Source organism: Tauraco erythrolophus, chromosome 6 (genome assembly GCF_009769465.1).
Source record: "Tauraco erythrolophus isolate bTauEry1 chromosome 6, bTauEry1.pri, whole genome shotgun sequence".
NCBI lineage: Eukaryota > Metazoa > Chordata > Aves > Musophagiformes > Musophagidae > Tauraco > Tauraco erythrolophus.
This window is the reverse complement of record NC_141470.1, coordinates 7642365-7669240: the sequence shown is the minus strand read 5'-3', so window position 1 is coordinate 7669240 and position 26876 is coordinate 7642365. Positions and strand designations below refer to the sequence as shown.

General features: G+C 47.6%; 1 protein-coding gene across 2 annotated transcripts in view; it reads left to right on the top strand.

Annotated features, from left to right (window-relative positions):
• Window positions 1-14150: 14150 nt before the first annotated feature.
• Window positions 14151-26876, top strand: part of HRAS (HRas proto-oncogene, GTPase) — a 42801-nt gene continuing 30075 nt past the window's right edge. For both annotated transcript variants that reach the window (XM_086612770.1, XM_086612769.1), the window contains exon 1: window positions 14151-14286. The gene's annotated coding sequence lies outside the window, so the exon portion shown is untranslated. The remainder of the gene's footprint in view (window positions 14287-26876) is intronic.

The following is a 26876-nucleotide window of genomic DNA, read 5'->3' as shown; positions in this document are numbered from 1 at the left end:
TTGGGTCCTTGCATTTCTTCTGGGGTGAATTCCATGGTCAATGATTGAGTTACAACTTTGTTTTCAACATTAAACTAAGAGAAAAATGGATTGACGTTGGAAAGCAGTTAAAGTCAATGACTGTTTTGCCATAGTTTTTTCAGGAGCATCACTTGTTCTTTGCAATGTAAAGAAATCTGTGGCCTCACTACGCTTTTAGGTCTGTTTTGCTAAGCAAGTGTTAACTGTGAAATTCATCTAGCTGTCTTCAGGCAGGGGAACCTTTGCAACATGTACTTGCTTTTCATGCCACTGCAAAGCCACCACAAAATGTTACCAAATCAGAAAGGTGTTGATTTGTATTCACTTCCCATCAGTGTAAGTGACAATACATGGTGTGGAGCAGTGGAGAAATTGAGGCTTTTAAAAAAATTAATGAGGGGAAAGCACCAGTTTGCATGCCATTACATCACTAGTTTGCATGCACTTTGCACAGTTCTAAGGTTACTCTGAATGCAACTCATGTATACCAAGGCTTTCAGCCGTCACTGCCAAAGCACCACTGCGGGCCACACTATAGACAACAGCTCTGGCAAAAGTCCTTCACAAATCCCTGTTGTGCTTGTAGGCCAGCTCTTTGGCCATGAAAACCTGCATTTTATCATTGCATGCTTGCACTTCTGGCTAAGCGCTCCATCCCAGTATCCTCTTTTCTTTAAATACCTTAGAAGAGACCCTGGGGTAAACCCTTACAGTGATTTAATAGGAACTCCTAGCGCCTGAGCTGGGTGGTGTGCATTTGACTGAGCAAATCTCTTCTGCAGAAAAGAGAAATACAGAAGGGGAACCCTCTCATGATCACAAACTACTGTTATCTGTAGGAGTCATGATGCTCCTGTAGTATTGTGACTCACAGAATCACAGAATCATAGAATCATAGAATCATAGATTCATAGAATGGTTAGGGTTGGAAGGGACCTCAAAGATCATCTAGTTCCAACCCCCCTGCCATGGGCAGGGAAACCCTCCACTACACCAAGTTGCCCAAAGCCTCATCCAGCCTGGCCTTGAACACCTCCAGGGATGGGGCATCTACAATTTCTCTGGGCAACCTGTTCCAGTGCCTCACCACTCTCTGAGTGAAAAATTTCTTCCTTATATCCAATCGAAATATCCCCTCTTTCAGTTTAAATCCATTGCCCCTTGTCCTATCACTACATGCCCTTGGAAAAAGTCCCTCTCCAGCTTTCCTGTAGGTCCCCTTTAGGTACTGGAAGGCTGCAATAAGATCACCCCGGAGCCTTCTCTTCTCCAGGCTGAACAGCCCCAACTCTCTCAGCCTGTCTTCATAGTAGAGGTGCTCATCTCCATTCACTTCCTACAGTCTGAGCAAAGACCTTGCATTTCCAGACTAGCCCACCATCGTTAGCAATGGAGATGGACCTTTGCTTCAACTGGGATCTGAACTTTTGGAAAACATAAAGGGGGCAAAAACCAGTGCTGGATGTGCACCTGACTTTTCCTAATATGATGGGATGCGGAGACTTGATTCATTTGAAAGTATTGCCATAATGAGACAAGCAGAAGTTCATGCATTGCATTAGCATCACACTAACACAACTTGGTACAGTGTTTGGCTCTTGCTGTTTTGTAGTGGAGGCCAATGTAGACAGATATGTCTAAAATACTACCAAGCAGCATGGTGAAATGTGTATCCCCCTCAACAACTCCCAACACATCACCACTGCCAGAACCTGTCTTCCTTGGAGTGCACACAAGCCTTCCCTGTCCTGTCCTACACTGGTCACTCCCTATGCCATGCTGTGGATGTGCTAACACAGGGACATTAATTAACAGACCGTTTGCAGTAATCTTGTGTATCAAACACCGGCAGCTGGCTAATTTCTGAGTTATCAGTTGATTACTCCCTGCAGTAGCAGATCAGGGTACAAGTTGAACTAGTGTTAAAAATACATTTCTTTCTCATTCTCCTTAAAAGTCAGTGGAAACACAAGTGTGCAGCACTCAACTATGTATTCAGCGTTTACCAGCTAGCTCCTGGTTTGTGGAAGGCAGATTTTCCAGGTGCAGTTCACAATTAACTTTTCTAGAGAATTGAGCAGCTGGAGATATGCCTACTCTGTTTGCTTAGGACAACTTCTTTCTCCTTTGGAATACTTGCCTCATAACACATCCAGCCCTTGGCAACCTGGAGAGTGAAATATAAAGCCTGAGGGGAAAGAAAGAAAGGAAAGAAGAGAGGAAGAGAGGAAGAGAGGGAGGAAGAAGGAAGGAAGGAAGGAAGGAAGGAAGGAAGGAAGGAAGGAAGGAAGGAAGGAAGGAAGGAAGGAAGGAAGGAAGGAAGGAAGGAAGGAAGGAAGGAAGGAAGGAAGGAAGGAAGGAAGGAAGGAAGGAAGGAAGGAAGGAAGGAAGGAAGGAAGGAAGGAAGGAAGATCCGAACCGTGGGCATAATCCCAAACCTACTGAAGTTAAAGGAAGTGATTTCAGATCACGTCCACCATCTAGCCAACAAAGAGGTGCCAAACTAACTTTAAGGTATTGGGCTTTCCAAACCCACCATATTTATAAAATGGTGTTGCATTGACTGACAACCGTTGTGATAACTCCTGGTCAGTGATCATTAAAATAAAATCCCTGTTCCAGCAGCATGCTTGGCTGTAGCAAGAGTTGAGTGAAAGTATTGCCTGCTGCATGCAATGAGCACAGAATCTTAAAACATAGAGTGAAAAACCCTGTTTGTCACAGAGTCAACATCCCAGCAAGGGCAGATCCTGTACCACACCACAGACCTTCTTGCTTATGATCACATGCTTGAATTTCTTCCTCAGCATTTATACAGCAGTTATTGAGGAAATAAGTTCAGGGAGTATCCTAGTACTTCCAAGCACAACTTTCCAACATGCTTGTTTCTTAACCAAGAAGTTAGGCAAACATCTTAGCTGCTGAGAAACAGAAGTCCCTGAGACCACCTTACCCTGATAAGTCTGGAAGCCTTCCTGCTGTGTGGCATGGTGCATGGCCAAGTCCCAGATACATGGGAACCAAGGCTGCTTGTTTTGGAGGCACACTCCCCGTTGATGCAATGGGCAGGACCAGGGAGTAGAAGGGATTTGGCTCTTGGGGCTCAGGTAGCTGATCAAAATAGCCAGGGACTAGGGCTAATGACAAAGCTGTGTCTGGATGGAGAGATAAAGGAGAGAAAATAAATAAAAAGCAGGAATTAATCTGAGGAATATTTCAACCATGGTCCCTGAAATGCCACAAGTAAGGAAACATCTTAGAGTAGGAAACATCTCCAACTTGGACATATCAACATCTGAGTACCTTTCATCCAGCAAATTCGTAATGCTGTTTATGCAGAAACTTTATATCATCTTCCCTGCTGCAGCATAATATCTGCTTAAGCCTGACATTTTAAAATGCCTCTGCCGCATGGAGACAGGCAGGTGACTCAGTACAAACATGCAGACCTCAGCTCGGCCCTGTGATAGGTGCCGTCATATTGCAGTACAGCTTGTGAAATCAACAGCTACAATATACTTCTGGAAAAAAGCACGTCAGCCAGAGGGTAGATCTGCTTGCACAGTCACCGCACCTGGCATTACAGCTTATGTTACCATCTAGATTATCTACAGGTATCAACCCATCTACAGATGGAGGTGCTCAAGGGTCTGGGACAGCCTTGAGGAACTGTGGGCTCAAAATGGCGCATGCTGCTCGCTGCTGCACCAAAGCCAGCTGAATGACACCTCATAACAAGGTGCCATTTTTGTGTCAACAACAGGATCGTCAATATGAGTGTCAGCAGGCTTCAGATCAAATCCCTTTCTTGGAGCAACACAAAGGGAGGTATTTTTTGTTGAGCCTAAAGCTGAGCTCCCCTGCTCTAGACTGCAGCATACAGACAGTGGGAAGTACAGGCAGACAGAAAGGTCTGCTCTCTAAGCCTACCTGGCTCCTTGCCCGAACTTCGTATGCAGCCTACAACGGTTTGACTTGAGACAATTTGATGGATACTGTGTGGGTGCTGGAGGCAAGAGAAGCCAAGAAAGTGAGGGATCTGTCTGTCAGCTGGTCTATTTCCTCAGATTTTTAATGCAAACCCTTCATTTCTGTAAATATACTCTGCATGATGCTATAGATAGGCTATGGTTATAAGTGTGATACTGTGAGAAATGGGTGCAAATGAACCAAAACTGAAGAGTTTTTCATTTACAGACCACATGCCTTATATGTGGTAATAACATCCATGCGATAAATTTATGTACTTCTGCAAACAGGTCATAAATTACATGTCAGCACAGTAATCCCCATTTACCCCATTCTTTGACCTCCCCTGCAATATGCATGTTGAGTCTTCTCAATGTGCACTGTTTTTAACTTTACCAAGTGCCTAAAGCCCTCTGAATTTTGATCATCGATTGCCAACCACTGCAGTGATTAAACAGAAGCCTGAGCCATCCCTGTTAATAAAAACTCACCACTTGCCTTTTCTGCAAATCAGATTTCATTAGCACTCCTCTCCTCTTCCCCCTTGTCTGGCCCTGACCAAAAACGATACGCAGGACCATTTGCCAGGGTTAATTTTTAATAGTGTCCTCGCTGCCGCAGCGAATGAAGTCATTTATTATCCAGCAGGCAGCATGCTAACGCACTAGGCAATAACAAATGCTAAAGGAGGTGACTCAGGCATAAGCGATCAGGCAGAGTTTTACATTCCCACCTGCCGGATGGCTCAGCACAAAGGGCCGAGCACAGTGTTTTGGTTTATCCTACTCTTGTGCCTTCATCTGAGGGACACCTGGATTCAAGCCACACAGCCAGCGAAGTGTATTTGATTCGTAGTCGTGTGCAAAGCACGTATGTAAACAGCGTCTGTGTGGCCAGCCCTCCCCACTGCCGCGGCGCTCTTCTGCGCTAATGAAGGAGGTTAATATTCCTCCTAGGCGGTCATCCCTGCTGCGGGAACGTGTCAGCCCAGGCAGTTTGGCCCTAAACAACGCTTTGTGATCTCAGGCAGACTGGATGGAGCTCAGACGACCCACCTGCAAAACAGGTTTAATGGTAGTCGGCTTTTCTCTAGAAAAGCTAGGAGACTTACTTCATGTCTGAGATCTCTAGATGAGAACTGCTCAGTGGCAGTTTGCATTTTAAAAGAGCAGCTGGAAATCAGGGCCAGAGCAGGCTGGCAGCCCCGTGAGCAGGTAGAAACGACCACAGAAGCGGCACTGTTCTCGTCTCATTACCCAAGATCCTCAGAAAGGCTGGGATGCAGATGATTCACAAACCAGAAAGTGCTTTTGAATTACTTATTAAGTAGGATTCTGGTTGATTTTACTGCTCTGGGATGCACAGGGTTGGGCTGCAGAATCTTCTGCCATCTCTTCAGAGTGAAATGTGGTGGTAATGTAGAGTCCTCTCACCCATGTATCTATCTCTGTTGTATTTTTGCCTCCACAGAGTAGTCCAAAGGCCACTGTAGAAGTCCATGAATCTTCCCTACAGCTGCAGTAAGCTTTGCATCAGACCTCAGTAAGCCAGCGAGAACGTGCTGCTGAACATGCTACAACAAGTTCACTGGCATGTGCTCGTCACTGAAGGAGAGCTGGTATAAGCATGCTCCCAAAACCAAGGAAGATCTTGACTAAGGAGGCAGTAGCTTCCTGCTTAGTCCTTACTGGAGCACACCAGTGCCTCTTATATGGGAGAACAGAGCAGCTCTGAACCCTGTACACTATCCCAGAGAAGCTAGAGGGATGGTATTGTATTACTCTTAATTCACTTTGTGATCGTGTAAGTCTCCGAAATCAGAACACGATGAAGGAGGAGCTGGAAATGCTCCACAAGAGCGTCAGGAAGAGGCTGCCAAAGCTGTCCATAATGGAAGGGGCCAGATAAGCAAGTTTTACTACGGTTGGGTACAGGAGTAGAGTGTACACTGGAGACTCAAGAGCCCTGAGAAGCAGAGAGATGGTGAGAAGGCTGGATTCCATCCTCCTGTCCAGTCTACAGGGTGCCTACATTTTGTGTGAGTACTGCTTTGCATCAGCTTTACTCGCTAGCAAAGGTGGGAACTGAAGTTCAGGGCAGCTCAATACAGAAGAAGGAAAACCAGAATTCAGTGACAGAAGAGAAGGCTCAGCAGCTTGAGGAGGAGGGCTGTGTGGCAGGAATAGAGACAACATGCAGCCAGTACATTAAAAGGCAATCAAAGGAAAGAAGCCAGTAGTTTAACTGCATAAACACAAATGTCTAATTCTACCTAGTTCTACCATGTGTGCATGCCTGAATCATGCTGCACTACACTGCTTCGAAATTTCTGTGAGAAACAGATGCAGTTAGCAGTTGTGCCTCAATGCTGAGGGGAAAAAAATCAGCATTAGCGGATGAAGAAGTCAGAAGATTCTTTTAAAAAGAGTAAGAATAATCTTAGTGTCTCCTCCAGGAGAATGCATGGGATGGTCTGAGATTTCAGTACAAACTCATCTGGTACAGAGAGGCCTTGAACTACACAGATAAATCTGTTGCACATCAGCGAATGCAGAAATGGCACAGAGCGCAAGACGTCCCTTAGGAACTCATCTCGTTTCTACTCCTGGAAATCTGGCTCCTGCCAGCAAAGTGACACAGATGATCCAGAGCATGGTAAGTGATCCAAACTGTCCCATAAAGAAACTAGTAGCATGCAAGCTGCAAAGCGTTGGAACTTTTCTGCAGAGTTTGAAAACGAAATTCACATGAGGCCTAAATATCGCGAGGGCTTGTTAACAAAAAAATAAGGCTTTTCACTTCCAAAGACCTGAGTTACTGCTGTGTGAACATAAAGGCAAAAACCTCCTTCCGAGGGCAGTGATCTGAGGATCAGGCTCCGAGGGAATGACTGACATTCAGTTCAAGCTGACAGCTAACAAAAGCTCCTGTACATACGCCAGCAAACCACTGGCAGGAAAATCAGCGTGGCTCCCAACTTGCAGATTTCTGCACTAGCAGACCTCCTGCCCTTTGTGACCCTGGCTGATCTACACTGGCAGACTCAGCAGAGTGGAAGGAGATGAGGGGACCTCACCAACCCTGGTGACTCTCGGTCAGGCAGCAGCATTTCACGAAGGAATCAATGTCACTTCTAAGTAACTCAGGCTCTAAACTCCCCACGCGATCAGCTATAAATCCCAGGAAACAGCACAAGGAGTGAAAAAGAATATTGGTTGGGGTCTTAAGCAAGCACCCACAGGAACGAACGGGATGCTTTCTGTAGAAGGCAGTTGTTCTGATCTGCTTCAGATCAGACTGAAACTAGCAGGCAGTTGTAGAAAGCGACACTGCTTGTAAATACAGTCTCAGACATCTAACCTAGATCTCACCTACCCCTTCCACCAGTCTGAAGTCCAGACATCCCACCATCTGCTCAGGTGAGGGCTTCATGTGACTAACTACCACATATCATGTACAGGGAGATACGGTGGTTGTTCATTCCTACAGTGTCTCTACAAGGAAGCTAACTCAGTGGAAATGACCAGCCTTTGAATTACGTCTATTTGTGTGTGTGTGTTTGGGTTGGGTTTATTTTTAATTGAAAAAAGGAATCAGCAGTTGTCTGTATTTTTAAACTGTGGAACACAGACCTCCTTCCACTTCCAAGCTCTCATTACAAAGTCTTTATCTTCTGTGATTCCAGAGCATCTTGTCTCTGCAAGTTTCTATTTTCAGTTCATAACTGAGCAAATCCAACTGGTAGCAGAATTCATTTCAGTCAACAGGAATCTTTGTCTAGCTTTGGTGGAGCTTGGGCCAGGCACCTGGCAAGGTGCTGCCTGGTTTCCTTGCTTATTTCAAAAAGAAAATCCATGATGAAAAAGGATCCTGTCCTGAATCAGATAACTCTCCTGGACTGATAATTTTGCTCTGCCCACCCAGAATCTTCTGCCATGTTTCAAATGGTTTGGTTCAAAGAGGCCTGAGCACTCTATTTTGTAGAATTTAATCCAATCTTAATGCCATTATTTTGGAGATTAAAAACAAAGTAGTTGTTGGATGGGTTCGGTCCCACTTATTGGTTGGGTCACCTGAAGCAATGTGATATTTTTGGCAATGATATAGAGGAAAATTTTGTTGATTGATTGAGGGTTGGTTAATTAATTCAAGGTTTTGTTTTGTTAATTGATTACTGCAGGAGATTTCTCCAGTTCAGTGTCCATCTTAAAAAACCCTTTGAAACCAGGACTGATAGGTTTTCTTTTTTCCTTTGCATGGTCTCTCAGTTGGACTTCTGCTTCCAGGTCTTAGATATCTCTTGAGAGTCCCAGGCTCTTTGGATGATGGTGCATGCTTGCAGAATTTCACAGTTGTGATCTGTCTTACGGCTATGTCTCTCTTCGTGAGATCTGCAGCAAGGATTAGCCCACAGACTTTTCCCAGTCTCTAGGAGACTGTGTTAAATTATAGTGTTGAATAGTTTTAGCATGGTTTTCTTTGAGATTACTTTCATCTATCTACTGGTTTCTTTGTGCTGCAGAAGACTCCCATTTTCCCCATAGTCTTTTTATAGTCAATCACTCACAGTATAACAACTCATTGTCAGGTGTAAACTCTAGCCTTGCATCTCCACATAGATTTATCTGATACATTAAGAGCTTCTCTCAAAGGTTGCTTTCTAAGTCACGCTATTGTTGGGGCTTGTGATCTGACAGTATTTTCTCCACAGCCTCACCAAGACGCTAGAAGAGGATTGTCCATGAGTCACAATAATTTTACCTGTAAATTCAGCTAAGCCCCCGGGCAGCTCAGAAGGCTGGCCACTGTTTCTCGAGCCTGATGCTACTATATCAACAGCCTAAACTTTAACTAGGAGAGAGCGTTTTTGAAATAGAAAGGGGAGCATACACTTCATTCCATCATACAGTTGAAGCTGTGTTACCTGCAGCTCGTATAAATAGTCTAGCGATCAGGAAACTTTCAGTTTTCTTTCACTTTTCAACACTATCCTGCAGAAGGCATCCTTTCCAGCTCAGAGTAAAGCAAACATTTTGTATATAGCCCAGACCCACATCAGATTTACAAATCAGCCTGCCTTAAGCACAGGGGAGTTCCGCTGGCTTCTGCGACTGCTTGCACATATACCAGTTTTCAAAATTGTCCTCCTCTGAGCTGACAAAGCTCAGTTTTTATTTCCTTGCACAGCAATAATTATGAGGGTTTCCCCTCTCTGCACTTAGCCAATATCCTTTGCCATTTTTGAATTCTCTCACTAACACAAGTAAGCTGCGTAGCAATGAGTCTGCCCTTACCAGAAGCATTCCCATAAAGAGCATGTGTTTGAAGACAAGACTCTGTGAGCCTATTCCATCCTCTGTCCCAGGTAACTCTAGAATACTCCTGGATCTGCAGAGATTTGTTACGCTTCAAGAAAAAAAGGGAAAAGAGAGGGGGGTAATAATGGAGACTGTCAGAGAATGGAAGTCAAATCAATTTCAGAATAAATTGGTTCATCCCTTACTAGCATCTGCAGAGTTGCGTCAGCTTGCTGCGGAAATGGATTTGGCCTTGTATTTCTGAGAATCCAGCCTTGTTTCAATTCTTCTGAACACTTCCTTCTTTCCTTCTGACTGCACTTCAGTTTTGATCCAAGTATCAGACAGGCCCACGAGGCAGCTGACTTGCACCAAATGTAACATGAACTTCTACTGACAGGTTCTGCTACCTAGATGATGCACAGCCCACCAGCAAACAAAAAGGATAAGGTCTCAGCTTCTTTCCTTGCTATAGCAACAGAGCACCTTGTGATGATAATTTGTTTCCCTGTTTCATAAGCTGGTTGCCATGGCAAGTTACTTGTGTTGCATTGTCAGATACTAAAAGGAAACAATTTGCATTCTCTAGAAAACTCAAAATTTTAAAAGTCGATTGCGTATTGGTTTGCTTTCTGTCATAACACTACTCATCTTCTAAGCTCAGGGAGAGACAAGCAAGAAAACCATCCCAGTATGGGAAAAGTGGTTGCAGGTTTCTTGAGTCTGCTGTATCGGCAGGAGGAATAAACTAAAAAATCATAAAGAATATTGTGCTGTGGGGAAGAAGAACTCACAGGGATCTCTGCTTTTCTCAGTAGGCTCTCAGAGACAATGTTAAGGAGAGCATAATGACATAGTCTTCCTTCCAAACACTTCAAGAAAGTTTCAATTACACAGAAAAAGTATGCATCCAAGAAAATGGACTAGCCGAGTACAGGGAGAACTCAAAAGCCATGGAAAGAACCAGGAAGCAGTTTGCATAATTAAAAGTCAGGTGAACTCGTAGATATGGCAAAGTAACAGGAGAGTCAGAACAACAAAAGCAACTGACATCACTAATCTACCCTCTGTGTCTGCTGAGAATTGATATACCCTTCAGCATATCAAAAATACAGGATGTGTATCTGGATGTATTCAAGTATATATCTTGTGAAGCCAAAAAATTACTGTTACTTATTCTGCTGCTGATTTCGATGACCACAAGAAGACCTTTTCATGTTCATTTGGGTTTTTTAAGGGAGAAAGAAAGAAGAGTTTGACTTGGCCATTGCCTGGGTGTTTCTACTAGAAATAACTCTAAAAAAGATGAACATTTCAAAAATGTCAAGGATAGCCTTGATCTATAGCTGATGAGCAAGTTCAGTTGCTAACTAAGCTCTTGGCATAAGTTTGTATGCCACACAGTGGAGACCTAAGCTCATGCCTTGTCTATGACTCTCCTCTTGCAGAGGTTAAAGAGGGAATGACAGTATCAAGGAGTTATTTTTTGGGTCACAGCACCACAAAAATCAGTGATGTACCTTCTCAGACTGAATTTGGAGTGCTGTTACAAAAAGTCATGATGGGATAAGCATGTCCATGAGTTACTGCCTCCCATGTGCAAGCTACATACAGTTTGGTGAAGACAATCGGGAAAAACTGAAGGCATGGGAATGACGGCACAGCTTTCCAACCCCACTGCAGATTTTGTTTTGGCAGTATTACTGTGGCAGTAAGGATCTTCTGAGATTCTCTTTGATTCCTTTTTATTGCTCTGCATGCCAGCGAGCCCAGTATTTGACTAGCCTTCCTCTCCTGTCAAGCAGTGCTTGCAATAGTTAGTAGCACGGCAGGACTTCAAGAGAGCTGCACATTTCTCTTTGCCTGCCTTGAAGTCTGCTGTAGAGCAGAGGAGCTGCACTGATGCCTGGTGGGTAGCTGGAGAAATTTGTTGCTAGTCCAGCTGGAGACACCATGGGATGACTTAGCAGAGTAGTTAGTTAGTAGACTGAAACACCTTCTTGCGGTGGCATTTGAGCTGCTGTTGCTGTGGCACTGCACGTCTCATTTTTTAAAAAGAGGGTTCTGACTTCCAGAGGCCTCAGACAGGCCAGACATTTTCCTAGATTTAAATTCAAGTTTAGAGAAAGGAAGGAAGAATCTGTCCAGGCAGAACGACTTTGTACAAACAGAACGGGCTATAACCTCAGTAAGTGTAAATCTGTCCAGCTTTGCCAAAAGCCATGGAGCCATGCCGCTTTGCAACGCTGAGGATCTCATTCCAGTATTTTGCTTTTTTAATGCAAAAATAGAAAGAGGGAAAAGACGTCTTTAAGCTATATCACTCTCTGTGTCCTCACAAGTTTGTGTCATCACTCCTATGTGATTTTGTGGTTATGACTCAACAATAGGTGATTATGCCTCTGTCTTCCAGAAGTCAGCTAACAACAAGTAGTCCTCAGGTACCTTATACCCTGATGTGATGTGGCACTGAAGAATAAGCAAGAAAGAGGCAGTTTCAGTCCCATCTTCTGGTGTTTCTTGGTTCTTGTAGGTTACTGAGAAGCCCAAGAAACATGAAACTGAGGTTCGCCTAGAGCTATGTCTATTATAATATTTAGTTCTTGCTCCCTGATTAAGTTCTTCTGGGCCACCTAGGTACTGAAAAATATAAGCCTGCTTTTAGGGTGCTTCAAAAAGCAAGATTTCAGCACACTCCAGTACCCTGCCTGCTCGCCAGAAACAGCTACAACAAGACGAGACAGGTAGTGCAGAGAGGCGGTGCGCTGTGTGTACGTGTGTCTGCCTGTGAAGAAACCCATCACCTTTGTGTGTGCAGCTGCTCCTGCTGTTAAGCTTGCTTAGGAGAGATGCCGTGTTTCTGCGAGCTGCTGTCCTTGCTTCTGTGCAGAACTGAGAGTTCGTTCACAATCAGGAGGGCTTGTTAGAAGCAAGAAAAGAGTTTCAAGGTACGTTAAAGCTTCAGCCTTTTTGTTTGGACCTCTTTGCATGCTGGCTTTTAGAAAGTGCTCTAGCAGGCTTGTTTGTGCTGGTGCAACACGTCGATGAGACCTGAAAAAACCTGCATAACTCTCTCAATGGGTATCCTTAGAACTTGTTTAATCTGCTCTCACTACAAGCTCTGCAGGGCATGAGCTTTCTATTCTGTGTCAAGCGTGGTATCTAGAACAATGGTTTCTAGATACATTTTCAGATTACTAGATACTTTTCTAATGGAAACAATAAATTGTGGCAGTGTGCTTGAAACGTATGTCAGAGTGAACAGTGCTTTTTCCAGTATCAGGAACGCATACTTTCTTCGGCGTCATATTCTGCACCAAAGTTTGATCACTTCTGCATGCTCCTGGATAACAAGATGACTATGCAATCCACTATCCACTTTCTAAAATAATAGGGGAATCATGGTGCCCGATAGTAGAAAAGGTCTGGTAGTACAGGCATACTGTGACACGGGATAGGAAGTGCTGTGTTGACAGACCTAAATTCATGGAATGAAGCTCGAGTCCATACAGGTTTACTAGCTTCAATTTAGTGGTGCTCCTTGTGGGACCCAAACAGGATCAGAGCAAGCCTCTCGCCACGCTTGGATCTTTGCCTGTAATTGGAGTAATTCTGTTCATTTGTTGTGTATCTCTGCTACTAAGCCTAACTGGACCCCAGCAGTCTTACACAGAGCCAATTCAGGTCTTTTCTTTTGTGGCCTGTCTAATCACTCCGGAATAACTTGGAGTCATCTGTTTTTCCAGCCATTTCCACGGGCCGCATAAAAGCACCCCGTGAGCTGCGTTTACCCTGTGGGTTATCAGCCACGGACCGTGACTGGTAATAAACACGTTTCACCAGTTTCTGGTCTTCCTTCCCCAAAACGCACTGTCTGCCGTGCCTCATGGGAAACCGAGCGCGGCAGCGGGCTGCAGGGCGGTACGTGCGGCGCTGGGCCTTGCCCGCAGGGCGAGGGCTCTCCCGGCCGCCTCACCTGCAGCGCCGTGCCCTTCCGACGGCACCAGCCCCGCTGCCGCGCCGGCCGGAGGCTCGCAGGCCCCGGGACGACCGGAGGGCTGAGGCGATCTCCCACCTCGTACGCCGCGCTGGGGCAGCTCCTGCTGTCAGCCCGCTGGCTACCGGGAAACCTGCGGCGCTTCCCGGTTCCCCCGCGGGTAGAGTATCCCCGCAGCCGCGGGGAAGGGCGGGCTGAGGGAGCGGGCGGGCGGCGGCTGTCTCTGCAGCACCGCGGCCGCCAGGCCTTCCCCTCACCCCGGTGCGGGGAGCTCCTGAGGAGGGGCCGCCGCGGGGCGGGAAGCGGAGACACGGCCCCAAAGCAGGACACACGATCGCCGCGGCTCCCGGGGGAAGTAGCGCGGGGGCGGGGCGGATCACACGGGGGGACCGAAGCGGCGGCCCAGCACCCAGCACCCTTCCCCCTCCCCGCCGCCGGCCGCCACCGCCCCAGGGACCGCCCCGCGGCCAGGCCGCGGCGGGCGGGCGGCAGCGCCTGATTGACAAGCGCCGCGGCCCACCCGGAGGGCGGTGGCGGCGGGGGCCGCCTATCAGGGGCGGCGGGCGGCCGTTGAGCGGCGGGTGGGCGGGGCGCGGGGCCTGGGCGTGTGCCGCGGCTGCCGGCGGGGCGCGCTCCCGCTCCGCTGCGCTGCGCTCCCCCCCCGCACGCACATTGTCCGGGCGGCGGCGGCAGAGCGCCCCGGCGCCCGGTGCCAATGCGGGGCGGCCGCGGTACACCGGGGGCGCCTCCACCACCGCGGTGGAAACTTAACGTCGCGGCCAGGCCGACGCGCGGCTGAAGCCCCCGGCGGGGCTGGGCTGGGCTGGGCTGGGCGGGGAAGAGCGGAGCGGCGGGGGGGGGGGTTTGCCCGCCTGGGGGGCGCCTCGTCTTGTTTGATTTTCCTCCATTGGAAGAAAAAACAAATAATATCATTGCCCCACTTTAAACTTCCGCGCCCAGCTCTGCAGGACGCGCGTCTCGCCTGGCGGGGTGGACGAGCCGGTGAGTGACCGCCGGGGACGGGGCTGGGGCTTGGGGGGGTGGGACGCACCGTCGGCGAGGGAGGGCAGCGCCCACCGGCTTGGCGGGAACGGGCCGGCAGCGCCGCCGCCACCTGTTAGAGGGGCGGCTGCAGCCCCCTGGGAAGTTGGTACCCCCGCTGTGCTGGGGGTGCCCCTCGCCGTGCGCCGAGGGGGGCGATGGGGGGGGTGGGAGGGAGGGACCCCCAGCCCGTCGGGCAGTGGTGGGGCCTGGGGGTGTTTGGGCGCGGTCGCATGGACCCACCTGCTCGCCTGGCCGTGCCGTGACTCTGCTGCCTCGGTGCTGCCTGCCGACCCCGGCCCTGGGGAGGCGCCGAGATGGGAGAGAGCGGGGCATCACTGAGCACCCCCTTGGCCCTCCATCCCCTCTACACCCCCTTGGCCCTCCATCCCTTGCCCTCCACCGGCACCTCCTTTGCATTCCATCTGCCTTCTGTTCCCCCATGCTGCAGCCCCCCTTCCTTCCCCTCTTGCCCTCCCACTCCCCCTCACGTCCCCAAGCTGCAGCCCTCTACCCCCTCTTCCTCTTCTTCCTTGCACGCCCAGTTTGCACCCCCCTGCCCCCACCTTCCCTCATCCCCTTGCATCTCCCACACCGCCTCTGTGATGCTCCCAAGGGGGAGCACCAGGCCCCCCACCCTTTGCCAAAGCAGATGCCTGCGAGGCTCTGGCTGCCCCATGTTGGAGCAGCACCGCCCAGGAGAGACCAGATTCACGACAGTGCCAGGTGTGGGCAGGCCGGGGGTGAGGTGCGGAGGGGGCACGCAGGTAGCGGAGGTGCAGGTATGTGCATCTAGGAGCAAGTGAGCAAGGTCCCCCCGCTCCTGCGTGCGTGCGGCTCTGCGGAGCTGGTGGCACCTCCCTTCCTCCCAGGGACGCTCGCCGCCGGGGCTCTGCGGCGCGTGGAGGCTGCTCGCGCCCTGCCCGCTGCGCAGGGGTGTCGCGGGGTCTGGGGGCACAACGCCTTTGCCCCGAGCGGGAGCGGGTGCATCTGGGGGCTCGCTCAACCCGTATGGGTCCTTGGTGGGGATACGTTTTAATTGCCTGGAGCAGTGGAGCATGCCTGGAGACAAAAGAGCCGATGAGAAATGGGAGAGTACTGGCAAACTCTGGAACGACTGGAGAAATGCTTAGGACAGCTAGAAGCAGGAGGACAACGCGGTAAGAATGGCTTGACCCAAGTCAATCCTTGACCTAAGTCAAGCCATCGACTGTGTCATTGACCTAAGCTATGTCTCTTTAGCCTGCGCTGTGGAAAGTTGCTCCTAGGTGGGTCTTTGAGATGCAGAAGGGATGCAAACTCCTGGTGAGGCTTTGTCATGATGTACCCCAGTGGTTGGCATGGGCAGGTTGTGTGGGTTGGAGCAGGAACTGGTTTTGAACATGACACATAAGGCTTCGTGCGGGTTCAACTAAAGAGTTGATAGAGGGTTATATGGTGGATGTTGGTTTCTCCTGGCAGAATTGCTAATGTGTTTATTCTTGCAGAGCTCAAAAGTGTTTTGATTTTGCAGCTGGTGATTTGCCTGATTTTTCCAAGTGTTTGTAACACAGCCATGACTTTGAATCCATGCGTGTCCCCCCTCTGTGTGTCTGGTCCTTTCCTTCTCCTCATCAAATCTTTCTCTGCATGATTAATAATATGCCAACTGCGTCATTTCAGCATCGGGGAGGCCGATGCTGATTGATTTCCCTGCTCAGTCTCCTCGGTGGGTCTGAAGTCTTGACAGGTGTTATCACTGCAGAAAAGTCTGCTTTGGGGTGGGAGCATCAGCATGTCTTTATCTTGGTGAACCTCTTATTTCTTTTAATTAAAAAGAGATGAAGTGTGCGTGGTAATACCCTCCATGTTTACATAAAAATGATCTTGTAATTAGCAATAATTATCTCAGTTTGGGATATTGCTGTGATATTTAATCGACTTGGGACCTGAGGGATGCTTTTCTGGGCCCGAGGAGTTACCTATGTTGTGATTCTCTCTGATGACGAGTTTGGTTCTTGGCTGCTGTCAGTGGTGAAGGTAAAGCAGTGGTGGGAGCAGCCCTGGGTTTCTCTGACGTCAGCCTGGAAAGCGATAGCCACCGTTTCCTCCTCGAGGCCTGTGCTGCTTCACGGGGCTCCCCGGCAAACCTGCCACCACGTGCATGGAGATGGTCTGCCATGGTGACTACTCACCCCACGGTCTGTAGGTGGGGAGGGGACTGGCAAGGGGACTCCTCTGCTGTTGTGTTGGGCCAGAGAGGGCAAAAAACAGGCTGAAAAATTGCCGATTGAGCTTTTTCTCCCCCCCGCCCCCCCCCCCCTCCAGTTCTCCTAGGGAGGTTTGGAAAAGGCTGGTATCGTGAAGCTTTTCCCTGTGAGACTAGAGATTCTGAGGCATCCTTGTCCACGTGGACATCTTCACCTGACTTCTCTTCCCTTTAAGAGAAGCAAAGCTCAGCTCACAAACGTAAATGCTTGCTTCCAGGCTGGAGACAGCACCCACCGCCGCCCCTCCTGCTGAGGGTGCACACTGATTTTTGCCTTCCTGCTAGGCTGCCCTTGGAGCTCCCCAGATTTTCTTGGGGTAAAAAAAGCTTTACGGAGTAAAAAAATTGAATATGGGGGAAATATCCAACAAAATAAAACCCTAGACAAAAAGTACCGCCTGCAGAGAGGGATTCCTTGTGGGAGGGTGATGAAGGGAAGAGGTAGAATGTCTCATCTCCTGTCTTTTGAGATGTGTTTTGCTGCTGTACCTTTTTGTCAGTCTAGGAAAAGTGAAATGATTGTGATCCCAACACTCTTTATCTAATTGTAATTTATTATCAGCTTTCTATTTTAACATTTTTTTAAGTGTAAACTTAAAACCAGAGCTTATTAAGCAGAAGATTAAAATGTTGAATGTATTTGAATTTTACCTGTATTCATTTAATAATCTATTTATGAAATTATATTTGATCAGCTCTATAGCTGGTTGAAGACCACAAAAGAATATTAATCAAATAAATTATTTGACAAATATGGATGAGATTAAACAAATGATCCATTTGCCAACTGCTGTTCAACTACTGTGCCATGGCACATTCCTTCCGGTTTTCATTTCACTTTTTCATGGCTTATCTTTTCCTGAACTGTCCTCAGTATCTGTTTAATTTAATTTTTCTTTTCCCTGTGTTTTTCTTTATCTCTGTTGTGTCATGGTTTTCCTTTCGTTCTTTCTTCTACCTCTTTCTTCAACCTCTCTTTCCATGCGTTTTTGAGTCTAAATGAGCCCATTTTCCTCTTTTTCTCTCTCTTCGTGGTGGAGATTTTTATTGAACACTTCATAGCCAGCTCAGCTGAACCTGGTATGCGTTTAAACCCATAAAAACGTAAAACTAAACCCAAACTGCATGTGAATATGAAGATGTCTGCTTGGTGATAATGCTTTTCAAAGGCTGTTGCAAGAAGGGTGTTCCTGCAATACTCAAGTTTTTTTCCCAGCTCTCATTTTGGCTTGTGCTCTTCTTATGCCTTTTTTTAAAGTGAATTGACTTTGTATCCTAAGGAAACAACTAAATCAAATGGCAGACCTTGCGTTGTACGTTGGTTTTGTCTCCGTATGCAACCTGCTTCCATCTGCTGCCTGACCAAGTGCACTCCTGCTTTCCTCCGGGCATCATCCTTCCTCTCCTCTGGGGTTATGTCCAGGATGTATCTTTCAGTAGGGCAAAAGGGATGAGTGCTCTGAAGGTTTTCTGGCTTACTTGTTACTTTTGGAGTCTGTATGAGTGTCAGGTTGATGAGGATAAGTAGCAAGAGACGAACAGGTTATCGTGTGTGACTGAGCAGTCACAATATTCAACTTAGATCTAGTATTTAAGGGGTAAAGTCTCTTAAAAGTGAAAGTGCTGTTATGGAGAAGATTTGTGTGTGTGTGTTTTTTTTTTTTCCCCTGGATGAAATCTAGGGAGAGGGGAATATTCTCAGAAACAATGAAAGGACTAGAAAACTTTGTTTCAGGAGAGGAAATTTGCTGTGCCTTGGCAATAAAGCTCAGGCAGTCCAGAGGAGTGCGGATGGGAGCACTGAGTGCGTGATTCGTGTCTGCTGATGGTTGCAGTGATGTTGCTGCAGTCAGTGAGCTAAGCTGTGTATGTCGTAGCTGTCTGCTTTAAGTGCTGGGAGTTACGTGATGGTGCCGTTCGTACCCATAAGGAAAGGTCTCTGCTGTGCTGAAGTTAACGGTTACACCACTCCTCTATGTCTTGTGAAATGTTTTGGATAACGCTCGGGTGCACTGACACAGCGAGCAATTCAGGCAGCACGTTGTTGCAAAGCAAAATTGATTGGGGAGAATGGGGCCAAGAGGAATATTCTTTTGCAGTTAATTATTTACTGTAGGGAGAGAGGGAAGCTGATGATGTTTGGTTTCTAATTACAGATATCCAGAGGAAGATGCTTCAAGATGATCTGTTTTATTCTGTGTGTTGCCACCTGTTTCTTGGTCTTTCTGTAACCTGAGACCAGCACTGTTTAATGACGGGTTTAGTAAAAGCAAAACTTCATTTATCAACTTCTCGCTGCTCCAGTATGGTTTATGCAGCTTGCTGTGTGTGACACAACATGACCTGAGTGCTTGCAGAGGGAATAGTCTTTCCGTGCTCACCGTCTTAATGCACAACCTGGCCGTAATGCCCATCTGACAACAACGTGGGCTCTTGGAACGGCTCGTCTATGTGCCAAAAGGTGGCTTTGTGGTTAAAGTGCAGGACTATGAACCTGGGAGTCCTGACCAGTCTGCTCTGGTCTTGGCTGAACTGATTGCTTTATCTCGTTGGGCTCTGTTCTTCAGGAGTGATACTGACCCAGCAGATACCCAGCCTACCTGCCGAAAGTGAAGGATGTCCTGGGTGAAGAGCACTCTGGTAACGCAGAGGCAGCAGCAGCCTAGGTACTTGCATAATACAGCCCTGTGGGCCAAACTATAAGTGGATTTTTCCTTTTGCAAAGCTAAACCCATTACCAATCAGACTGCTCATATGTAAGTTAAATTCAAGAGCTGGTGGAGCTGAGTTTAGATGTGTGTGTGTGGGAGCAATAACTTGACGAATACAAAAAAGAGACTTTGCTGCAGTGTCTTCTGCTTGTTTAGTATCCTTGAGAGAACAGCAGATGTGAGGGAGAAGCTCTGACCTGTGAAATGAAGAGGATGTCATCATCTTACTGAGAGAAGGAGAGGAGCAAGAGCTGAAACGTCAGGGAGTAGGAGCGAAGTGAGGGACATGGGTGTACACAGTGGGATCTGCTCCGGGCTGCCCTGTTCTCACTGGGTAAGGCTCTGCAGGAGGAGAAGCGAGGAGATCAGTGGAAAAAGGCATCGTGGAGGCTGCCGTTGCACACGATGGAGTGTTGGCTATCCTGCTGCTCGAGGCTGAACTGGAGCACGGCTGGCTGGCAGCGGAAGAGCACGGGATCGCCTCCCCTGAGAAAAGCAGACTGGTGAAAAATCTCCAAAGGAGAGTCTGGCTAGCAAGGGCTTGTGCCCCAGGCAAGTCGAGATCTTGTTTAGAGGCTTGCTGAGAAATGAGCTCCGTTCATCAGTGGTTTGTTGAGGTAACAGCCTGCCATCGTGTAGGCTTGCTCCAGTATCAGTGTTGAGTCTGCTCTGATGCTCCATGCTGTCTTCAGCAGTTCTGTGGCTGGCATCCAGCTCTGTTCAGCCTGCTCCAAACCGTGAGCATAGAATAAGCTTGAATGTAAGAAATTGGAGTCTGCAAGTGGTGCATTTTTTCCCTTGTCCTACCCCAGATAGCTACTGCAGCAGCCGAAGTGGTTCTCCTGGTGTGGCAGTAGCTTCTGTATTTCTTTAGTGACTGTAGCATCCCTACTTCTTCCCTGGAGCTGGCTTTGCTGGAGCAAGAATGAGAGATCAGGGAGCTTAGTGTTACGTGAGGGACTGGAATTCATCTTCTAGAAAAAGGAGAAGGCTGGGCTTGAGAAACCAGGCTTTGGTTGTTATGATAAATAGATAAAACAGTAGTTGAGTATGTTAAGTAAATAAAGCATCACTGTTTCTTGGAGGTAAGTATGGGACAGACCCCATCTCGCAGGTGTGCTAATCCTGTAACTAACTTTTCCGTTGTCTCCCCTTGGATGTGTGTCTGATGCAATGGCTTGTGTTAGGCTCCTGTGGTGAACAGCATGACTCTATCCTGATGGCACAGAGACCCAGCAAACACTAGTGGGAGCAGGAGAACCTCCTGCCTGCATGTGTGCACACGCACCCCTTGCCTCCCCAGCTTGTGTGTGGACCTTGGTCATGCAAGCTTTCTCCCAGTCTTGCTTCCCCTGGCCTTTTCCTGGTTTGCATGATATCGTATGAGGTCAGCCAGCTTTTTCTGGAGGGCTTGTCCCACTTTGCACGCAGGCAGCCTTGGGCGAGTGGTCGGCTCCCTGACCTGCTTCGACAGGCGTGTGCTGGCTTCTTGCTCCAACAACATGGGAGGGAGTATGAGGCCAAGTGCTGGGGTCTAGGCAGGGGGAGGGCATCGTGGTGCCGGTTGGTGATGTGACCTCCCATCTGGCAGTCAGTGTAGCTGCTCATGGATGAGGAAGTACGTGCAAATCCCTGCTTCGCTTTCTGCCTCGTCATTCTGCTGGGGGACGCAGTGGCTGTGACTTGTACTCGAGTGTGTGAAGGTCAGATCTGCTCTCTCTACTAGGAGTACAGATGTGCATCCTCCATCCTGCTGTACTCAGTTACAGGTGACAACTCTGTGGCTATTCTGATGGTCCCTGTGAATTTCCAAACATCAAGGTATTCATTCTCAAAACACACGTGCTGGAAAGAAATGACCAGTGTGACTATGGTGAAGGTTGGGAAACGGAGATGTGAGAGTGTCAGACCTAGATCTGGAAAAGTGCTTCTGCTCCTGCTCTTCCACAGCAGCAAGGAGGCTGCGTCCTTCTGTGGCTCATAGTCACAGGGGCATGCGCAAGGTCTCACCAGGTCTGTGGCAGAGGAGGGAGATGGATGGTCAAGGGTGGAAATCTCTTGGCTGATCCCTGTGCAAGATGCATCTGGTACAATTGTACCATGGTTCCTGGTGCAGAAGGGATGAAAGCCACAGTATTCATTCCAGAAAGCCACCGCGGAGGCAACATGAGGCTATATTTCTGTGAGTAGCTGTCAAAGTTGGCGCAGACATGTCATCCAGTGTTAGATCAGTTCTGTGTTCCCATCCCTGCAATACACCCGGTATCGAAGGATCAGTGGCTAAAGATGTCGGGTATCTAATTAGGGATGTTTTCAAATGTGAAAAGCATAGTCTTCTGAAAATACTGTTCCTTCATATATCTCGGTTGTTCAGAGACTGAAGTAATTCCACAAACTCTGGTAATGTTGACCAAGACTCAAGAAAAGCAAGAAGGCAGTGCTGTAGGCTGTGCAGGGAGGTAGGGCTGTGTAGAGCACAGCCTGGGTTTGATGTGCAGATGATGATCTGCATGGGGCTGTTGAGCAGACGCAGTGATCAAGACAATCAGTTGAGGTTGGACTGGGAGGTCCACCAGCTGCGTTGTACATATCGCTGTTTCCCAGCTGACTGTGCTGACTTGCGGTAGGTGGCTGAGGATGGAGGGTGCTTTGGAGCACATAAGTTTCTTAAACCCCTAACAGTGGTTATTTAGAGCTGCAGCAAAGTGCTCTTGTGGGCATACCAGTGCAGCTTAACTTTGGCCTCCAAGAGATTGGTTTGCTACCACCCCCACCACAAACCACAGGATCTTGGGGCTGATCCTAGGCACTGTCGCCATAAGCCCATCTCAGTCCTCCTGCCATGGGGCTGTAGGCCATGTCAGCAGCCCTTCAGTGTGGGTCTAACAAGGCAATACCTCAGTGGAGTGAGAGCGGTTCTCTCGCTGTTTTGTAGCAGGCACAAGGAGGATACAAATAGGAGGAAAACATCCTTTCTTGTCTGATTCCAGCACCTGCTGTGATGGTGGTGTTCTTGAGATCATTTCCTGTCTGCCATCCCAGGCAAGAATTTGTGCAGTTGTCCTGCAAGAAGGAAAGCTGGGACTTTCAGACTCTGGGTAACATTTGCTTAATAATTAGCCATCCAATTCCCACAACTACTGCATCTGATTATCAGAGGCCAGATAAGATGTCTTCTGCTCCACATTTCTTCCACGATAAACGTGTTAATCTGTACATGTAAGAGAGAATACTTCCTCCACATCAGTTTACACCTTTACTGTTTCTCTCCTTCTGCGGGGTATGTCCCAACCAGCCACCCTCTTCCAACCTGTGATGTGCCCATATGTTCCTCATATCTGCTGGAAAGTGAAAAACTGCACTCCACCTGCCAAGTTCTGGCCGTTGAAAGTGAGTTAATCCATGAGTGTCTCTTTCTTCTTGCTCCTTCCCAGTGTTTTACTGGTAGATATGATCACCCTTACTGCTGGTGGGTAACGTGTCCCTACCCCAAGTATATACCAGTGTCTATAGCCAGGGCAGACACTAAACAGGGAAGGGAGAGGTGTTACTATGATCTCTTGTTTTACAGCTGGGGAACTGAGGAATGGAAATCCATGTTAACAGGAGGTGCCTGGAGAAGAGTTGAGAAAAGAAATCGTTGTCCTAGGCTGCTGCTTTGACTGCAAGATCAGCTTTCTCTTTCCTTTGGTAACTGATGAGTGTCAAAAGATTCAGCACCCAACTGTTGCTAATCAGATTTTCTGATGAGTGAAATGCTTTCTCATTACAATGAACTCTGAGAAGGTGGGATTTTGTTTCCTTTTATCATTTCAAGCAAGGTTGTCTTGTCTGTTGTTTTTAATTTTTTGGATATCCAGTCTTAAAAGGGATGTGAGTGGAGGGCTGGAATAGCAGTCCTTTTCATGTAAGTCTTCCAGGCTGTAAGTGGGGCTTGTGTCTGCAGAAATGGATAGGTATCCTATGGTAAAACTGAGTGTCCTGGCTTGCTGTGGGTTGGAAAAACAGTAAGAAAATTTAGACAATTGAAAAGAGATATTGTAGCCCTCTGGATGGAGGTTGAATTAAAAACCAGAGGGCTTTCTTGATTTGTGTTGATGGCAGATAATCGCAAAACGAGCCACTACCTTTTGGTCACCTGCGCTGAGGCACTTTGTGGAAAGACCTGAAAAATAAGATGCAGTTAATTGACCAAGTCTTTGAGGATAAAAAAACTTCCCGGTGAAAAAAAAAAAAAATAAGGTGGATTGCTTCAAAAAGCGAAAAAACCCTTTCCTTTTTCTCAAAGCAGTTTCTGAGGCACCTAATCTAATCTTTTCAAAACAGTTCTCTGGCAGCCAGGGCTTACGTATTTTAAAAAACAGTGTGGAAAGGAATGTATTGTGACAGTTTAATTTGTTGCTGAAATACAGTCACCTCTGGGGTAATTCAGAGCAACTGTGGAGTGGATGATAAACCCATTCAGGATGGGAGGTGAGGCTGCTCAGATGAAATCACCGATGGAAGGTACCCATGCAGGAGTATAATTCCTGGAATTTAGGTTCATCTTCTTCCTCCTTTGACTGTAACAGAGCTGTAGCCTCTTCACATCTTCTGAAGGGGGCAGATGTTGCTGAGTCCTTGCATGTGTCCTTTGCTGTGGCAGAAAGGCAGGTTTTGGTGTGATTCTCCCAGCAGGTGGTAGGAAAACCGTCTGATACTGGCTAGCTTTAGAGATTAAATAGATGCAGAAGAAAAGGTGAAGGATTACAGCAGGTAAGGTACAGGTGCCTGTACCTTCCCTTCTGGTTAGGGACTTCTAAAGGCCCAGGGCAGCTAGCTGGATATTGTAGTCACCAGTTCATGGGTGCAAATTGAGCTGTGTAGAGCTGGCCTGCAATCTCTACCATTTTAAAGAGGAAACAAAGCAATTTTAGGACGCTCTTGAAGAAGACAAAGGAAAGCCTGCCTGCGTTTGAGCAAGATGTATAATTTGAAAAGAAAGAGGTATGGAGTTGCTTCTGCAGCCCTCTTTTAGGGTCTTCAAGAAGAGCATTGTCTGAAGTGCGCTCCTAGTGAAGAGGTGGGAAGCTGAACACTTTTTCAGAGCATGCTACGAAGTACGTGGGTTTTGGCAAGCCCTGCAACAGCATTGCAACAGCTTTACAAGATCTTGTTCAAATTCTACTGAAGTTGGCTGAACTATGTTGACTGCAGTGACCATGGGCTGGTTAGCAGTACAGCATCTCTCAGGTCAGTTCAGGTTTTCATCTCCTTTATTTCAAAGTCTGCATCTAGAATGAGTTCATTCAATTCACATCTTGGAGCAACTTCAGAATAAATCCCAGGGGAGGAGAAAAAGGAGAAAAAAAACAAACCCTATCACCAACAAAACAGATCAAAATAATGAAACAGCTCGTGTTATGGAACTGGAATGCAACTGGCAGCTGACACGTGGAGGTGGACAACCACCAGTCACATTTCCTCAGTGTGGCTTGCTCTGCGGGGGCAGCAGGAGCAAGTATCTGTTGGGATTAAGATGCAAAGAGGTAATGTTCAAATTCTGAGGCGGGAGCCTGCGAACTCAGTGACAATTATACGCTGGAAGAAAAAGTTCTTCCACCAGTAAGTCACCCTTTCAGGAAGCTAAGTTGAACTTGTTTTCTTCTGAATCCTTCAGTTCAGTCCCACTATGGTAAACATCATGTAGTCTCTTCCCTGTGTTCTTTTTTTTTCCCTATTTGATTTGAGGGCCCTTTGTAACGACTTAATCCTCGTTCATCCTGTTGTCAGGGAAGTTATTCTGCCTGCAATCCCTGTCTGAGCTTAATTTTCTTGTTTTCTGTAGCATGAGGGCTGATGGCTTCACAAATCTTAGAATAATTCCTCAATCTCTCCCCTGGCCAGCCTAGCAGCACAACAGCTCCGTTTAATGTGCGCTGTCTGCTTTGGCTTCCTGCCCCTAGACTCATTATTTTGCATTTGTCAGCATCAAGTTCCAGTGTTGCCAGCCCCAAAGGATCATATATCAGAAGTCACGAAAAAGAGAAGAATCTTCAAGGTTGGTCTGTAAATTGCAGATCTCTCTGCTAGAAGAAATGTTCAGTCTGAGTGCTCTATCCTTTCCTCTCCCATGTCCTTGCCCTGGTCCTGCTGTATGTGTGTGTGCATGCATCCCTCCCTGCCTGTCCTGGTGCATCTTGTGATGGGCAAGAAGTGAGCCTTGGAGGCTCTCTGGGCAATGCTGTTCTCATGGCACAAAGCCTTTGGTGCCTAGGATGTTTCCCTTTCTTCTGCTGACACAGAGGCAGGCTGAGACCTGCAGCTCTGCCTGCTTTTTAGCCAGCCCCGAAAATGACTTGGATCCACTTGGAATATAGTTACAGGGAAAATTTTCTCAGTGGTAGATGCTTCAGGGCACGGGCCTGTCGTCTACCACTTGAAGTGTAGCGTTACCTTTGGGCCTTGGGGACTAGAAGTGCTTTCATGTTGGGTGCAGTGTGAGATAGTCTCTCTCTGAAAAGCTTACCAGCTAAGTGCAAGATGGGGAACATCAGGGAACAATTCACCTGTCCAGATGTTGACATCTAACAGCCCAGCCGCTTACCCTCAGCTCCCCTATATAGGCAGCGGAGGAAGTGAGCACTTTCATCTCATCCTAATGCAGGTAGATATTTGAAACAGGTTGGACAGATTGTGCTTGTCTCTTCTTATTGAGGATAAAGAGGCTTCGGGTGATGGGCCCTCATGGAGATGTCTGTGTTGTAGGTGAGATGAATCCCGTCTTGACTAGCTACATTGAGAGGGTTGGGGTAGCACAAAAAGAGAGCAAGTCTATGTTGAATGTGGTCTGTCCTTGTCTTAGCTGTGTGCTGTCTCATTTGGTAAACCTATGCCTGTTCCTTTGCTCAAGAAGCTACCCTTCATTTCAGTTCCTTGCTGGCCAAGAGCTGGAGGGACATCATCCAGACAGCAACTGGAAGACAGAGTTAAACACCTCTCAGGTGCTCCTAGCAAAGGTGCTAGGACAGAGCTCCAAGCCTGTCTCAGCTCTGGACCAAGGGGCATTTTAACCAAGCGAAGGCAGAAAGCCTAGGTAGGAATGTAGGTTTTGCCTCTGAGGCCAGGCAGCTGCTAGCGTAGGTCAGGGCTTACTTGGATACTTCTCAGGAGCTCCTGACCCCGTGTGTGTGTCTGAACAGTGGTCCTGTTGTATTGCAGTGAGAAAAGACATGAGACCTTTAAATTTGGAGCTGAGACAAGGGCATGGGGACTTCAGATTGTGAATTGACAGATGATAGCAGCAGGAGCCCTGTGGTGTCTCTATAGGAGCTGCACATCTGGATGTTCTGGGCTTGGTGGGTAAACACCTTTCTGTTAGGGGAAAACAGCTTTTTCTTAACACTGAAGTGCTATTAAATGCTGTAATGGGGCTTTGGGCATGATGGAGCCAGTTTTTGTAATTTTGTATCTTACTTAAGCTGAACCTTCACAGTTGCTCTGAAGACCCTGGTGTGGTCTGCAGGGAGCAAGTTGAAGGAGACCCAGAGCTGTTCTTGAAAGAACTGGAAAAACAAAGCTGAGCTGACTGTTAGGAATAAAGCCTGGTAGCC